This window comes from Cebus imitator, unplaced genomic scaffold (assembly GCF_001604975.1).
Source record: "Cebus imitator isolate Cc_AM_T3 unplaced genomic scaffold, Cebus_imitator-1.0 Scaffold380, whole genome shotgun sequence".
Taxonomy (NCBI): domain Eukaryota; kingdom Metazoa; phylum Chordata; class Mammalia; order Primates; family Cebidae; genus Cebus; species Cebus imitator.
In genome coordinates this window covers 59,887-69,976 of record NW_016107695.1, presented here as the reverse complement: position 1 = coordinate 69,976, position 10,090 = coordinate 59,887, and positions in this window count along the sequence as shown.

The window sequence follows — 10,090 nt, the reverse complement described above, 5'->3', positions numbered from 1 at the left end:
CAATCTTGGACTGGCATCCCCTTTGTTATTGATATTTATAGCCAAGGATAATTGTTTCAAAACAACTTAGGTAATCCTCCTCACTTTCCTTGTAAACCCCTTGTCTTCCTTTACCTCCCTCAATACACCTATAGTTTACTATGACACCTTATTCCACATTGCAATGTCTACTCTCACATTTGTCATGTTTGGCAAACCTGTCTGTTATTTAGGTTGACAAGATCAAATGCAAATTGATTCCGGAGTCAACAAATACTGATTCAGTCTTCCAATGTGCAAGGCAAGGAAAAATATTAAGGAGGCACTGTATAGATTGGGATCCTATAGGCAGCTTCAACACTAATAGAATATTGTACAAAGATACAATTGTACTTTAAGGCAGCTTAGGTGGAAGACAACTAGCAACTAAAAAAAATGGAGTTTGCTAGCAACTAAAAAAAATGGAGATTTCAAGGTTGACATAGAATTTGAAAACTGCTTTTAAAGACAGGTAGGAAAGATACAGGTAGATGTGCAATGGAAGTAGAAATTAGGTTTCAAGTCCATAACAGGCTGAGGGGGGAAAATCGACATATTCAGGTACATCAGTCATTCCAGTTTGGCATAAAAATAAGGTAAATGAAGATGGATTCTAGGAGTTAAGGACCAAATACGTAGGGAGGTACTATGATGTAATGGAGAGAACAAGGATTTAGAGTTAAGACTTTGGTTTGAATCCCAGATGTGCCACTTACTAGCTGTGTGACCACAAGTAAATTATTTAATATCTCTGACCCTCCATTTCCTCATTTATATGGTAATAATAATAATGACCATTCAATTATTCCACAAATACTTTATGGCAAGCCAAATATTAACTGAGAACTATGTTAAATGATGGAGATATAAAAAACTATTCATTCATCAAATACTGCCTTATTGTTTAATAAGTTACACCCTGAGTTAGGCCCTGGAAATACAGTGATAAGGGGAAAAAAAAAACCATGAAACTGAATGAGACCACTTAGATTATGCAGATATAGGTGAAAATAAGGCCCAAAACCAAGAAGTCCAAAGGTATTCAACTTGTGGAAGTAAGACAGAGAAGGAAAAAGAAGAAAACTGAGTGTAAATTACTGTAAACTGAAAGGAGAGAGTGTTTTTAAAAGGAATTGGTCACCTCTCTCAATGGAGAAGTTAGTAAATTGACAGAGAAGTATCCATTGTATTTAGCAACCTGAAGGTAATTAACTATCTTGACTGTTTCAAGCTATTTCAGCAAAGTGATGGTTTCAGAAATTAAATTGAAGTAGATTAGGGGAGGAATGGGAGACTAGGAATTGGAGCCAGAGTATAGACAACTCTTCTGTGAAGTTTTAGTATTATAAGTAATGGAGAAAGAGAGTATCTGGAGAGGTGGTAGTAATGTTTTTAAGATGGAAGACAGTTGGTATGCTAACAAGAATGACTGAGTCCAAAGGTGGAAAACCATGATTGAGCAGAGAGAGGAAATGCTACTGGAAGACAGCTTGTAAGAAGGCAAGAAGGAATGGGCCCCAGAGCACAGGTATTAGATGAGAAGCAGAATCCACCTATTCTAACAGGAAAGACAGAAGGTGGCTGCAGCTGCAAGCAGGTAAGTGGAAAACGAAGGATTTTTATTTCTGACATATTTTCTTTCCTTAATGAAATATAAAGGGAAAATCAGTTGACAGTTGAGTAAAGGAGAGAGATACAGAAGATTTGAGGAAGAATAAGGTGTGTCAGAGAGCAAGAAAGCAAAGTTTCCAGGATGCCAAGTGCTTTGCCTACTTGAGACTTGTGGTCATGAATTTAAAGTGATACTAGCCAGTCTGGCTTTGTGAGGTTCTCAGTCAAGCTTAGCTACTTGGATTCAGGCTTGGACAAAGCAGATAACAGGGTTCATTCACAAAGGAGTTTTCTAGGTGAGGAAGAGAGACAAAACAATTGGAGTGTGTTTGGAAAGGAGTGATTATAATGATGAGCCCTGAAATGTAAGCTGAATAAGGAAGGAAATTAGAGGGCTATAAATGGTTGACAGAAGCCAATGAACTGGCGATTTCAATAAGATTAAAGAGTGGCTGTCTTCAGGGTACTAGAGGTGGTGAGCTGAAAGGACAGAAAATGATTGCATGAAAATAACTTGCTTGAAATAAAGATTTCAGAGGTCATACTAATATTGGCAATAGCAAGGTGTAGAGGAGTAAAAGGAAGTAAAAGGCAATTGAATGTGAGTTGGTTAAGGAATTGAGAAACTAGCATACAGCCAGTCCAAGCTTGGCATGGTAGGACTACAAAAATGACTATAGAAGTTGAAATCGTGCAAGGTGATCTTAATAATCAAAGAGAAAAATTAAAATTGTTCAGCGACACTTAAGAACTTTTGTTGAAACATCAAAAACTCTCTTACTGCTAGGTAGAAATATATCAGGAATTTTTTAAATTGTAAAACTAATTTATTTAGTATGCCATAATTTAAAACATGAGAAACATGGAGAATTAGTCTTATTCTTTGTTTAAAAAAAAACAAAGAAAACAAAGTTACCAATAGTAGTGTGAACTGTTTGCCTCTTCTCATACTATTACTTAATCTTCTATATTGATAAATTGTCATTCTGATTTCTAAGTTTAGATCAGCTTCCAACATTTTATCTTTGCATTTTCAATCTTGTGAACTATTCCCAGGAATTCTTTAATACAAAGTGTAGCAGCATCACTTCCTGTGGACCTCTTCACCCTTTTGTCACAGCCACTTTCACTAATCTCTTAACATTAATCAATTCATAAAATTATGAAACCAGAATTTACTGGCTGAAAAAGGTTTTTATTTGGTCTCTTTGTAATTATCATTTTCCTTCAACAAGACAACCATTTAAGAGGACTGCAGTGGCACTCTTCAGGGAAAAGTCAGATTGCTTTTAAGGAAAGGAACTCAAAATACATGTGAAAGAGAGGTTGGGAATATAGAGGAGCCTGATGAACCACATAAAGAAAGTTCCATAACCCACCCTGAAACGCTTAGAGAAGCAAGAAGTCAGATGAGTAGGATGTTCAGATTTGACTAAAGGAAAAGTTTATGTGATATTTCATGTGAGTAATTTTCACAGTGGGCAAATGGTTCAAAAGTTATGTACTTGAATATTTAGCATGATAGTCTGGTGGAGTCAGGTGATTCCACCCTTTTATAGGATCCTGGTGAAGTGCGGCCTAGGTGGTATGGGGAAATAGGCTGATGATAGCAGGGCAGAGGTTTTTTTGATACAGGTCTCAACATAGTATATTGGGAAAGAAGAGGAGGAAAGAGGTATTATGGTAGAAGAAAGGCAATAATACACGATATTATGAGAGGAGAAAGAAAGGTATCTAACCCAACCTGGAGAAGAAGTGAGAAAGACCTTGGGTTGGCAGTAACAAGTGTTGCTAGGATCTGAAATGTTTATAATGAACCTGGAATCCACTTAACCTCAGATAATAGCAGAGTATTATATTAGGGACAATCTAGAACCTTAAAAGTAGGCAGAAGAGTTGGTATTCATGCATAAGGCAATGAAGAACCACTGAGGGGTTTTGAGGCAACGAGTGATATGAAGTTATGCTTCCAAGATGAAAACTCCATGAGACTTATGGCAAAGAAAAATAGGCCCATTGGGTTTTCTCCCTGGCTTATTCTTGGAAGCATTTACTATTAAAGAGGTGTAAGTTGCTGAATACCCTCAATACAAAAGAAGTTCAGTGAGGTCAAGGGCATTGTCTGTTTTTTCACCACAGTACAATCTACATCTCACACAGTGCCTAGAACATAGTAGATGCATGAGTCTGTTGAACAAAAAAAAATAATAAATGAATCATGGAATGAAAGGAGCTATTGAAACAGATTTGAGAGAAGTGAGTACCTATGCTAGAGATCTAATAGAAATGGAAAACTGAAGCTATTTTGAGCCACTTCAAAAAATTAAAATCTATAGAATTTAACAACTAAGTGTATATGGGGATTTAGAGAAGGGTAAGAGAAAGAACAGAGCTAAAGGTAACTTGGAGATGTCAGACTTAATAAGGATAAATGTGCACAAGTGCTTGATTACATATTATTTAATTCACATACAAATCTTAGGAAAAAGGTATAATTCTCATTTTACAAACAAGTCTATGAAGCAGTCAAGTCAATTACTAGGTAGTATATTTTGCAATTAATTCATCCTGACAAGTTCATCAGGAAGGCACATTTCATGATATGGCATATTTCATAGGTTTCTTATTACTAATTTCTTCTGTGGTCAAAGTTTGCATCAATTGCTCCTTTTTTAGAGATTTCTTGGCTACAACTATGACGTGTATGCTCTGTATAATGGTGGAGTGATTTTTTTTCCACCAAGCATATTTTTATTTTATTATGAAAGAACAGTTGTTCTGATATAGAGTTGCAAGAAGGAAACTCTCAGAGAATTTTAGTTTACTAACAGAATTGGTATAAATAGTAAGAAAATGATCAAAATGTTTTTAAAATTTCTTCTAAAAACACGGAATACATGTGCAGAACGTGCAGGTTTGTTACATAGGTATACGTGTGCCATGGTGATTTGCTGTACCTGTTTACCCATCCTCTAAGTTCCCTCTCCTCAACTCCCACCCCCAACAGGCCCTGGTGTGTATTGTTCCCCTCTATATGTCCATATGGTCTCAATGTTCAGCTCCCACTTATGAGTGAGAGTATGCAGTGTTTGGTTTTTGCTCCTGTGTTAGTTTGCTAAGAATGATGGTTTCCAGCTTCATCCATGTCTCTACAAAGGACATGATCTCAATGATCTCATTCCTTTTTATGGCTACATAGTATTCCATGGTGTATATATACCACATTTTCTTTATCCAGTCTGTCATTGATGGGCATTTGAGTTAGCTCCATGTCTTTCTATTGTAAATAGTGCTGAAATAAACATACATGTGTATGTGTCTTTATAGTTGAATGATTTATATTCTTTTGGGTATATACCCAGTAACAGAATTGCTGGGTCAAATGGTATTTCTGGTTCTAGATCTTGAGGAATTACTGTACTGTCTTCCACAATGGTTTAACTAATTTACATTCCCATCAACAGTGTAAAAGCATTCCTATTTCTCTACAGCCTCACCAGCATCTATTTTTTTTTTTTTTTCTGAGATGGAGTCTTGCTCTGCCACCAGGCTAGAGTGCAGTGGTGCAATCTTGGCTCACTACAACCTCTGCCTCCCAGGTTCAAGCAATTCTCCTGGCTCAGCCTCCTGAGTAGCTGGGACTACAAGCACATGCCACCATGCCCAGCTAGTTTTTGTATTTTTAGTAGAGACGGGGTTTCACCATGTTAGCTAGGATGGTTTCAATCTCTTGACCTTGTGCTCTGCCCACCTCGGCTTCCCAAAGTGCTAGGATTACAGGCGTGCACCACCATGACCAGCCTGTTTCCTGACTTTTTAATAATCACCATTCTGATTGGCATGAGATGGCATCTCATTGTGGTTTTGATTTGCATTTCTCTGATGATCACTGATGTTGGGCTTTTTAAAATATATATATTTTTGTTAGCCACATAAATGTCTCCTTTTGAGAAGTATCTGTTCATATCCTTTGCCCCCTTTTTAATGGGGTTTTTTTTTTCTTGTAAATATGTTTAAGTTCCTTGCAAATTCTGGATATTAGACCTTTGTCAGATGAGACTGCAAAAATTTTCTCCTATCCTGTAGGTTGCCTGTTCACTCTGATGATAATTTCTTTTGCTGTGCAGAAGCTATTTAGTTTAATTAGATCCCATTTGTCAATCTTGATTTTTGTTGCAATTGCTTTTGACATTTTTGTCATGAAGTCTTTGCCCGTGCCTATCTCCTGAATGGTATTGCCTAGATTTTCTTTTATTTTTATGGTTTGGGGTTATACATTTAAGTCTTTAAACTATCTTAAGTTAATTTTTGTAAAAAATGTAAGGAAGGGTTCCAGTTTCAGTTTTCTGCATATGGCTAACCAGTTTTCCCGCCACCATTTACTAAGTAGGAGATCCTTTTCCCATTGCTTGTTTTCGTCAGTTTTGTCAAAGGTCAGATGGCTATACATGTATGGTGTTATTTCTGAGGTCTCTGTTCTGCTCCATTGGTCTTATGTTTGTTTTGGTACCAGTACTGTGCTCTTTTGGTTACTGTAGCCTTGTAATATACTTTGAAGTCAGGTAGCATAATGCCTCCAGCTTTGTTCTTTTTGCTTAAGATTGTCTTGGCTATATGGGGTCTTCTTTGATTCCATATGAAATTTAAAACAGTTTTTTCTAATTCTGCAAAAAATATCAATGGTAGTTTGATGGGAATAGCATTGAATGTATAAATTACTTGGGGCAGTGTAGCCATTTTCACAATATTGATTCTTCCTATCCATGAGGATGGAATGTTTTTCCATTTGTTTGTGTCCCCTGTTATTTCTTTGAGCAGTGGTTTGTAGTTCTCCTTGAAGAGGTCTTTCACCTCCCTTGTTAGCTCTATTCCTAGGTATTTTATCCTTTTGTAGTGATTGTGAATGGGAGTTCATTCATGATTTGGCTCTCTGCTTACCTATTGTTGTTGTAAAGGAATGCTTGTGATTTTTCCACATTGATTTTGTATGCTGAGACTTTGCTGAAGTTGCTTATCAGTTCCAGAAGTTTTTGGGCTGAGATGATGTGGTTTTCTAAATATAAAATCATGTCGTCTGCAAATAGAGACAACTTGACTTCTTCTCTTCCTATTTGAATACTCTTTATTTCTTTCTCTTGCCTGATTGCCCTGGCCAGAACTTCCACTATTATGTTGAATAGGAATGGTAAGAAAGGACATCCTTGTCCTGTACAGGTTTTCAAAGAGAATGCTTCCAGCTTTTGCCCATTCAATATGATATTGGCTGTGGGTTTGTCATAAAAAGATCTTATTATTTTGAGATATGTTCAATCAATATCTAGTTCATTGAGAGTTTTTAACACGAAGGGATATTGAATTTGATTATCAAAGGCCTTTTCTGCAGCTATTGAAATAATCATGTGGTTTTTGTCTTTGGTTCTGTTTATGAGATGGATTAAGTTTATTGATTTGCATATGTTGAACCAGCCTTGCATCCCAGGGTTGAAGCCAACTTGATCATGGTAGATAAGTTTTTTGGTGTGCTGCTGGATTCGGTTTGCCAATATTTTATTGTGAACTTTTGCACTGATGGTCATCAGGGATATTAGCCTGAAGTTTTCTTTTTTTGTGTCTCTTTCCAATTTTGGTATCAGGATGATGCTGGCTTCATAAAATGAGTTGGAAGGAGTCCCTCCTTTTCAATTGTTTGGAATTGTTTCAGTAGGAATGGTACCGCTCCTCTTTGTATCTCTGGTAGAATTCAGCTGTGAATCCATCTGGTCCTGGGGTTTTGTTGGTTGGTAGGCTATTAATTACTGCCTCAATTTCAGAGTTTGTTATTGGTCTATTTAGTGATTCAACTTCTTCCTGGTTTAGTCTTGGTAGGGTGTAAGCATCCAGGAATTTATCCATTTCTTCTAGATTTTCTAGTTTATTGGCATAGAGGTGTTTATAGTATTCTCTAATGGTAGTATTTCTGTGGTATCAGTGGTATATCCCCTTTATCATTTTTTATTGTGTCTATTTGATTCTTCTCTCTCTTCTTATTAGTCTAGCTAGCAGTCTACCTATTTTGTTAATTTTTTCATAAAAACTGACTCCGGGATTCATTGATTTTTTTGGAGGGTTTCTTGTGTCTCTGTCTCCTCCTTCTCAGATCTTAGTTATTTCTTGTCTTCTGCTAGCTTTTGGATTAGTTTTCTTTTGCCTCTGTAGCTCTTTTAATTGTGATGTTAGGGTGTTGATTTGAGATCTTTCTAGCTTTCTGATGTGGGCATGTAGTGCTATAAATTTCCCTCTTAACACTGTTTTAGCTGTGTCCCAGAGATACTGGTACATTGTCTTTTTGTCCTCATTGGTTTCAAAGAGCTTCTTGATTTCTGCCTTAATTTCATTATTTCCCCCAGGAGTCATTCAGGAACCAGTTGTTCAATTTCCATGAAATTTTGTGGTTTTGGCTGGGTGCAGTGGCTCACACCTGTAATCCCAGCATTTCGGGGGTCGAGGTGGGTGAATAACGAGGCCAGGAGCTTGAGACCAGCCTGGCCAACACAGAGAAACCCCGTCTCTACTAAAAATACAAAAATTAGCCGGATGTGGTGGCACACACCTGTAATCCCAGCTACTAAGGAGGCTGAAGCCGGAGAACTGCTTGAACCTGGGAGGCAGAAGTTGCAGTGAGCCAAGACCCTGCCATTGTACTCCAGCCTGGCCTGGGTGACAGAGTGAGATTCCATCTTAAAAAAAAAAAAGAAGAAGAAAATAAATTGTGTAGTTTTGAGTGAGTTTCTTAATCCTGAGTTCCAATTTGATTGCACTGTGGTCTGAAAGACTGTGTGTTATGACTTCAGTTCTTTTGCATTTGCTGAGGAGTGCTTTACTTCCAATTATGTGATCAATTTTAGAATAACTGCTATGTGGCACTGAGAAGAAAGTATGTTCTGTTGATTTAGGGTAGAGAGTTCTATAGATGTCTACTAGGTCCACTTGATCCAGAGCTGACTTCAAGTCCTGAATATCCTTGTTAATTTTCTGTCTCATTGATCTAATACTGACAGTGGTGTGATATTGTGCCAGAATTGCTAGCCTTTGCTTACTGGTAATAACTAAAATAAGCAGCCCAGGATAACTAAGATCTGTGTGTAAACAAATGCTTATCTTGACTTCTGTAAAGCACTGAAGTAACAAACAGAATGACAAAAGTCCCCTGGCCCTTGGAATGTCCGGATACCCCCACCCTCGTCTTCACCCAGGAGGTGAATTACAGAGTCCCCTGGCCCTTGGAATGTCCAGAGACCCCTACCCTCATCTCCGCGCAGGAGGTGAATTACAGAATCCCCTGGCCCTTGGAATGTCTGAAACCTTTTCATCCCCATCCCCGCTCCTCACCCCACTCCCAAGGTGGTTTTTCGGGTATAAAAAGTCTTGGCACCCTCCTTTCAACGCCACAGGTTGGAGAGACGTGAGTCCTCTGTGGTCGCCGGCATAATAAATGACCCTGCAATCTGGCATAATTTTGTCTTGGTACTCACTTTCTACGCTCGATCCAGTACAACATTTGGAGGTCCCACCAAGATATTCTCTTTTTGTTATCACCAGACAAAAGCCATCTCAGAGTCTCACCCGGGCAGCCGCTCCTACCTCGGGGGCCTCTGGGGAGGCGCCCCCTCTTCTTTCCCAGGGCCCCGGAGTTCCACCGTGGAGGATAAGCGACCTCTCGGCCGACATTCACCCAAAATTCCTCAGGGTCCTAAAAAAAAAAAACCTCCGGAGGTAAGTCTGGTCTGGGAACTAGTTCAAAGGAAGGGCCTGAGTCGGGGGACTAACAAGTCATTGCAACTCTGACCTGGCAAGCCTCACCGAGACGTCGCTTGAGGCTTCTGGTAGCTGGTGCAGTGGGTACCAGTGTTCGCCTTCTGGTGGCTGTCGTAGTGGGTGGCAGCCCCCTGGTAGTTGGTGCAGTGGGTACCAGCGTTCGCCTTCTGGTAGCTGGCATAGTGGGTGGCAGCGTTCGGCTGTTTTCCATAACCTCTGTGTGAGTGAGAGAGTGAGTGTGTATATATGTAGTCCCAAGGCTGAAAGGCTACAGGGCTTGTGTGGGCCTTCACCCGCGGTTCCACTGGGGCGTCGTAGGGCATAACGGTGATTCACCTCAGAGCTGTCCTATTTGGACTTCCATCCTGAGGTGACCAGGCCCGGGGATTATATGGGTACACCTTAGCCAAGATGCCCCTGAAAATTCTTCCGAGAAAGTGGCCGGGCAGGCATCTGACTGGTCTCCCATCTGGGGGGCACCCACCCTTTGTCTGTGACTCTTGTATGTGGTCCTGTCTCGTCTGTAAATTTGTCAGTTTTATTAGACTCCTGCTGGCTGACATACACTGGTTCAGGCCATCTTCCCTTGAGGTAGGAGATATCTTAGTGGTTGACGAACCACTGGATGCAGGGAAATTTTATTGATTACACCCCAGCAAAAATTACT